We start from the raw sequence: 7,189 nt of genomic DNA, 5'->3' as shown, positions 1-7,189 counted from the left end.
TTATTTCCATTTACACATGAGAGGGTGGAGGCTTAAAGATGTTAAGGTACGTGCCAAGGGTTCTACAGATTGTAAGGCGTGGAGCTTGGAGTTGTCTGGCTCCAAAGTCTATGTTTTTGACCACCGTGCTACACTGCCTTCTGAAGTGTCCTCACATGATGCTGGAGGAAGCCAGAACGGAGGGCATTCAGGCTACCCAGTGGGCTAGCAGCTCCCAGAGCTGCCATGGGAAGATGGACTGGGTCCTCCTAGGGGCAGACGTTTAGTCAGCAGAACCTGGCTATGCATCCTGCATAAATCCTTTCCTGGGACCAAGAATGACTCTCAGCAGTGTTGCATGAGAATTTAATAATTAAGGAAAGAAATGAGACTGTCCGCTCATCAGCTAAGAGGGGGAAGTCTTGTTCGAAATGAAGTTCTTCTCTTAGGAAGTGGTAGAATATCCTACGACTTTATTTTTTCTTTTTAAATATTTTTATTGAAATATAGTTGAACAAAATATGTTACATGTGTGTAATATAATGACTCACAATTTTTAAAGCGTATACTCCACTTAGTTATTATAAAATATGGGCCATATTTCCTGTGTTGTACAATATATCCTTGTAGCTTATTTTATTATTTATTTATTCAGTTATTTTTTAGCATCTTTATTGGAGTATAATTGCTTTACAATGGCGTGTTAGTTTCTGCTTTATAACAAAGTGAATCAGCTATACATATACATATATCCCCTTATCTCCTCCATCTTGCGTCTCCCTCCCACTCTCCTTATCCCACACTTCTAGGTGGTCACAAAGCACTGAGCTGACCTCCCTGTGCTATGCGGTTGCTTCCCACTAGCTATCTATTTTACATTTGGTAGTGTATATATGTCCATGCCGCTCTCTCACTTCGTCCCACTTACCCTTCCCCCTCTCCGTGTCCTCAAGTCCATTCTTTATGTCTGCGTCTTTATTCCTGTCCTGCCGCTAGGTTCATCGGGACCGTAGTTTTTAGATTCCACATATATGTGTTAGCATATGGTATTTGTTTTTCTCTTTCTGACTTACTTCACTCTGTGTGACAGACTCTAGGTCCATCCACCTCACTACAAATGACTAAATTTCGTTTCTTTTTATGGCTCAGTAATATTCCATTGTATATATGTGCCACATCTTCTTTATCCATTCCTCTGTTGATGGACACTTAGTTTGCTTCCATGTCCTGGCTATTGTAAATAGAGATGCAGTGAACATTGTGGTACATGACTCTTTTTGAATTATGGTTTTCTCAGGGTATATGCCCAGTAGTGGGATTGCTAGGTCGTACGGTAGTTCTATTTTTAGTTTTTTAAGGAACCTCCATACAGTTCTCCATAGTGGCTGTATCAATTTACATTCCCACCAACACTGCAAGAGGGTTCCCTTTTCTCCACACCCCCTCTCCAGCACGTATTGTTTGTAGATTTTTTTAAAAAATAAATCTATTTATTTCTTTCTTTATTTTTGGCTGTGCTGGGTCTTTGTTGCTGCGCTAGGGCTTTCTCTAGTTGCGGTGAGCGGGGGCTGCTCTTTGTTGTGCTGCGCGGGCTTCTCATTGCGGTGTCTTCTCTTGTTGCGGAGCATGGGCTCTAGGCATGCAGGCTTCAGTAGCTGTGGCTCATGGGCTCTAGAGTGCAGGCTCAGTAGTTGTGGAACACGGGCTTAGTTGCTCTGTGGCATGTGGGATCTCCCATGCCCAGGGCTCGAACCCGTGTCCCCTGTATTGGCAGGTGGGTTCCCAACCGCTGCACCACCAGGGAAACCCCTGTAGATTTTTTGATAATGGCCATTTTGACTGGTGTGAGGTGATACCTCGTAGTTTTGATTTGCATTTCTCTAACAATTAGTGATGTTGAGCATCCTTTCATGTGTTTGTTGGCAATCTGTATATCTTCTCTGGAGAAATGTCTATTTAGGTCTCTGGCCATGTTTGGATTGGGTTGTTCTTTTGATATGGAGCTGCATGAGCTGCTTGTAAATTTTGGAGATTAATCCCTTGTCAGTTGCTTCATTTGCAAATATTTTCTCTCTTAAGAGGGTTGTCTTTTCATCTTGTTTATGGTTTCCTTTGCTGTGCAAAAGCTTTTAAGTTTCATTAGGTCCCATTTGTTTAATTTTGTTTTTATTTCCATTCCTCTAGGAGGTGGGTCAAAAAGGATCTTGCAGTGATTTATGTCATAGAGTGTTCTGCCTATGTTTTCCTCTAAGAGTTTTATAATGTCTGGCCTTACCTTTAACTCTTTAATCCATTTTAAGTTTATTTTTGGGTATGGTGTTAGGAAGTGTTCTAATTTACTTCTTTTAAATGTAGCTCTCCAGTTTTCCCAACACAACTTATTCAAGAGGCTGTCTTTCCTCCACTGAATATTCTTGCCTCCATTATGAAAATAAGGTGACCATATGTGCGGGGGTTTATCTCTGGTTTTCCTATCCTGTTCAATAAATCTATATTTCTGTTTCTGGGCCAGTACCATACTGTCTTGGTTACTGTAGCTTTGAAGTATAGTCTGAAGTCAGGGAGCCTGATTCCTCCAGCTCTGTTTTTCTTTCTCAAGATTGCTTTGGCTATTTGGAGTCTTTTGTGTTTCCATACAAATTGTAAAATTTTTTGTTCTAGTTCTGTGAAAAATGCCATTGGTAGTTTGATAGGGATTGCATTGAATCTGTAGATTGCTTTGGGTTGTATAGTCATTTTCAAAATGTTGATTCTTCCTGTCCAGGAACATAGTATATCTCTCCATCTGTTTGTATCATCTTTACTTTCTCTCATCAGTGTCTTATAGTTTTCTGCATACAGGTCTTTTGTCTCCTTAGGTAGGTTTATTCCTAGGTATTTTATTCTTGTTGTTGCAATGGTAAATGGGAGTGTTTCCTTAATTTCTCTTTCAGATTTTTCATCATTAGTGTATAGGAATGCAAGAGATTCTGTGCTTTAATTTTGTATCCTGCTACACTACCAAATTCACTGATTAGCTCTAGTAGCTCTCTGGTAGCATCTTTAGGATTCTCTATGTATAGTATCATGTCATCTGCAAACTTGAGAGCTTTACTTCTTCTTTTCTGATTTGGATTTCTTTTATTTCTTTTATTTCTTTTTCTTTTCTGATTGCTGTGGCTAAAACTTCCAAAACGTTGTTGAATAATAGTGGTGAGAGTGGGCACTCTTGTCTTTTCCCTGATCTTAGAGGAAATGGTTTCAGTTTTTCACCATTGAGAACGATGTTGGCTGTGGGTTTGTCATATATGGCCTTTATTATGTTGAGGTAGGTTCCCCCTATGCCCACATTCTGGAGAGTTTTTCTCATAAATGGGTGTTGAATTTTATTGAAAGCTTTTTCTGCGTCTGTTGAGATTATCATATGGTTTTTATCATTCTATTTGTTAATATGGTATATTACATTGACTGATTGCATATATTGAAGAATCCTTGCATTACTGGGATATACCCCACTTGATCATGGTGTATGATCGTTTTAATGTGCTGTTGGATTCTGTTTGCTAGGATTTTGTTGAGGATTTTTGCATCTATGTTCATCAGTGATATTGGCCTGTAGTTTTCTTTTTTTGTGACTTATTTGTCTGGTTTTGGTATCATTTTTTGCGGTACGCGGGCCTCTCACTGTTGTGGCCTCTCCCCTTGCGGAGCACAGGCTCCAGACGCGCAGGCTCAGCGGCCATGGCTCACGGGCCTAGCCGCCTGCGGCATATGGGATCTTCCTGGGCCGGGGCATGAACCTGTGTCCCCTGCTTCGGCAGGGGGACTCTCAACCACTGTGCCACCAGGGAAGCCCCTCCCTTCTTTTCTTGATGAGTCTGGCTAATTGTTTATCAATTTTGTTTATCTTCTCAAAGAACCAGCTTTTAGTTTTATTGATCTTTGCTACTGTTTCCTTCATTTCCTTTTCATTTATTTCTGACCTGAGCTTTATGATTTCTTTCCTTCTGCTAACTTTGGGGTGTTTTTATTCTTCTTTCTCTAATTTCTTTAGGTGTAAGGTTAGGTTGTTTATTTGAGATGTTTCTTGTTTCTTGAGGTAGGATTTTTTTTTATAATGTTCCCTCTTAGAATGGCTTTTGCTGCATCCCATAGGTTTTGGGTTGTCATGTTTTGTCATTTTTTTCTAGGTACTTTTTGATTTCTCTTTGATTTCTTCAGTGATCTCATTATTTCTTTCATAGACTTGATTGACTATATCTTTTCCCATGTTAGGGAAGTTTTCAACTATAATCTCTTCAAATATTGTCTCAGATCCTTTCTTTTTCTCTTCTTCTCCTGGGATTCCTATAATTCAAATGTTGGTGCATTTAATATTGTCCCAGAGGTCTCTGAGACTGTCCTCAGTTCTTTTTTTCTCTATTCTGCTCTGTGGTAGTTATTTCCACTATTTTGTCTTCCAGGTCACTTATCCTTTCTTCTGCCTCAGTTATTCTCCTATTGATTCCTTCTAGAGAATTTGTAATTTCATTTATTGTGTTGTCCATCATTGTTTGTTTGCTCTTTAGTTCTTCTAGGTCCTTGTTAAACATTTCTTGTATTTTCTCCATTCTATTTCCAAGATTTTGGAGCATCTTTACTATCATTACTCTGAATTCTTTTTCAGGTAGACTGCCTATTTCCTCTTCCTTTGTTTGGTCTGATGGGTTTTTACCTTGCTCCTTCATCTGCTACATATTTCTCTGTTTTCCCATTGTGCTTAACTCACTGTGTTTGGGATCTCCTTTTCAGAGGCTGCAGGTTTGTAGTTCCCATTGTTTTTGGTGTCTGCCCCCAGTGGCTAAGGTTGGTTCAGTGTGTTGTGTAGGCTTCCTGGTGGAGGGGACTGGTGCCTGTGTTCTGGTGGATGAGGCTGGATGTTGTCTTTCTGGTGGGCAGGATCGCATCCGGTGGTGTGTTTTGGGGTGTCTGTTACCTTATTATGATTTCAGGCAGCCTCTCTGATAATGGGTGAGTTTATGTTCCTGTCTTGCTAGTTGTTTGGCATAGGGTGTCCAGCACTGTAGCTTGCTGGTTGTCAAGTGGAGCTGAGTCTTAGCATTGAGCATGAGATCTCTGGGAGAGCTTTTGCCATTTGATATTATGTGGAGCTGGGAGGTCTCTGGTGGACCAATGTCCTGAACTCGGCTCTCCTCCTTCAGAGGCCTGACACCCAGCGAGAGCACCAAAACGCTGTCAGCCACACTGCAGTTGTATGATCTTAGGTAGGTTATTTAACCTCTCACCAGTTTTTGGTTTTTTTGTGTGGTACGTGGGCCTCTCACTGCTGTGGCCTCTCCCATTGCGGAGCACAGGCTCCGGACGCGCAGGCTCAGGGGCCATGGCTCACGGGCCTAGCCGCTCTGCGGCATGTGGGATCGTCCCAGACTGGGGCACGAACCCGTGTCCCCTGCATCGGCAGGTGGACTCTCAACCACTGCACCACCAGGGAAGCCCCCCTCACCAATTTTGCTTCCTTGTGTGTTGGTCTTGGAGAGTCTCCTAAAGAGGCGGAGGGCACCTTCGACTCATGGTGGGGCACAAATATTTAGAAGCTTGTTCCAATGTGATAAGCCGGTGCCAGTGGGTGCCACTGTCCCTGCAGGACTTTAAACCAATGGCCTAAAAGGGAGTTGTATTGCCAGGTTAATACTGAACTGTCTCAGAATCCTTCACACAGGGACATGGAGAAACTGACTGCTGCCTCCTGCTGCCCCCCACAGTACTCCCGATGCTAGGCAGCCCCAGCCTGAAGGGAGGGGCAGGCTGGATTGCCTGGAGAGGAGGTGAGCCCACAGCTGCAAGAACCTTTTCTCTTGCCTCCATGCCCTTGATAACCGCTGGGAAAAACTGCAGTGTATAATGCTTGGCAGAAACTAAGTAAGAGGAATTGACTTGATGCATAAAGTTAGAGACTTAAGTTACCATTTCGTTACCCATGCTAGTTGTAGCTGGGCCAAGGAGTAGCTCCCAGGTAATTCTATAGCCACTTCTTACTGTACAAAAGGGAATAAGTGTTGTTTGAGTGGGGTAAAATCATACAAGTTCAGGTTAAGTGAGAACCAGTCTGCCTGCTGGGTTGATGAAATGGTCACACTGGAGGCAGTTTTGTGCCCCGAGTCAAAGGGTTGTGACAATTATTCAGTCACCAGGCATTCATTTTCTGTGTTGCTTCAACCCTGTTCTTCATTTTATTTACAGTGATCGGGCTCTGCTGGCATTTGGTTTCCTCTGTGGGACTGGAGGACAAGTATTCCCAATAAGTGTAAAATTGTACTTGCCCTCCTGTCCTAAACACCGGGCCATCTGTGGCATGTTGCCCGGGGAGTTTGGCTTGTTATAACACTGTCCTTTTCAGGACTGGCTAGCTTGGCATTCTATTCAATTACTTTGTCTATAGAGTCTTTACATGCATGTTTTTTCTCCATTTTCCTGTCCAGAGCTATGTGAGCAGTGACTCGGGCCCAGGGTCTAGAGGTCAGTTTTGTGGGAAAATCACAAAGCTTAGTTTGGTCCCAGATTTTCTGAAAACAGAGGTAATACAATAAAGTTGCACTCTTGTTCCTGTCTTGAAAGAGAAAGAAGGAAAGCTACCCTTGTCTTGGAGGATTCTCTGGAAGAGAGAAATAAAATAGACTTCTTAATCATCACATCAAAACAAAGGCATCAGATATACAAAGGATAATGAGAGACTACTACAAGCAACTACATGTCAATAAAATGGACAACCTGGAAGAAATGGAGAAATTCTTAGAAAAGTACAACCTTCCAAGACTGAACCAGGAAGAAACAGAAAATAGGAACAGACCAATCACAAGCACTGAAATTGAAACTGTGATTAAAAATCTTCCAACAAACAAAAGCCCAGGACCAGGTGGCTTCACAGGTGAATTCTATCAAACATTTAGAGAAGAGCTAACACCCATCCTTCTCAAACTCTTCCAAAATATAGCAGAGGGAGGAACACTCCCAAATTCATTCTACGAGGCCACCATCACCCTGATACCAAAACCAAAGATGTCACAAAAAAGAAAACTACAGGCCAATATCACTGATGAACATAGATGCAAAAATCCTCAACAAAATCCTAGCAAACAGAATCCAACAACAGCACATTAGAAGGATCGTACATGATGATCAAGTGGGGTTTATTCCAGGAATGCAAGGATTCTTCAATATACGCAAATCTATC

The 7,189-nt window shown here is 42.0% G+C and overlaps 1 protein-coding gene and 1 long non-coding RNA gene across 4 annotated transcripts in view; one reads left to right on the top strand and one right to left on the bottom strand.

The window, feature by feature from the left end:
- Positions 1–7,189, bottom strand: part of FAM78B (family with sequence similarity 78 member B) — a 99,047-nt gene that overhangs the window by 11,199 nt on the left and 80,659 nt on the right. The gene's annotated exons all lie outside the window — the stretch shown is intronic.
- The window catches only part of LOC112412135 (uncharacterized), a 97,707-nt gene that overhangs the window by 74,279 nt on the left and 16,239 nt on the right, over positions 1–7,189 (top strand). The window lies entirely within an intron of this gene.

The sequence above is a fragment of the Neophocaena asiaeorientalis genome, unplaced genomic scaffold (assembly GCF_003031525.2).
Source record: "Neophocaena asiaeorientalis asiaeorientalis breed wild unplaced genomic scaffold, Neophocaena_asiaeorientalis_V1.1 scaffold912, whole genome shotgun sequence".
Lineage (NCBI taxonomy): Eukaryota > Metazoa > Chordata > Mammalia > Artiodactyla > Phocoenidae > Neophocaena > Neophocaena asiaeorientalis.
The sequence above is the reverse complement of the archived record's forward strand: the minus strand, read 5'-3'. Positions and strand labels throughout refer to the sequence as shown.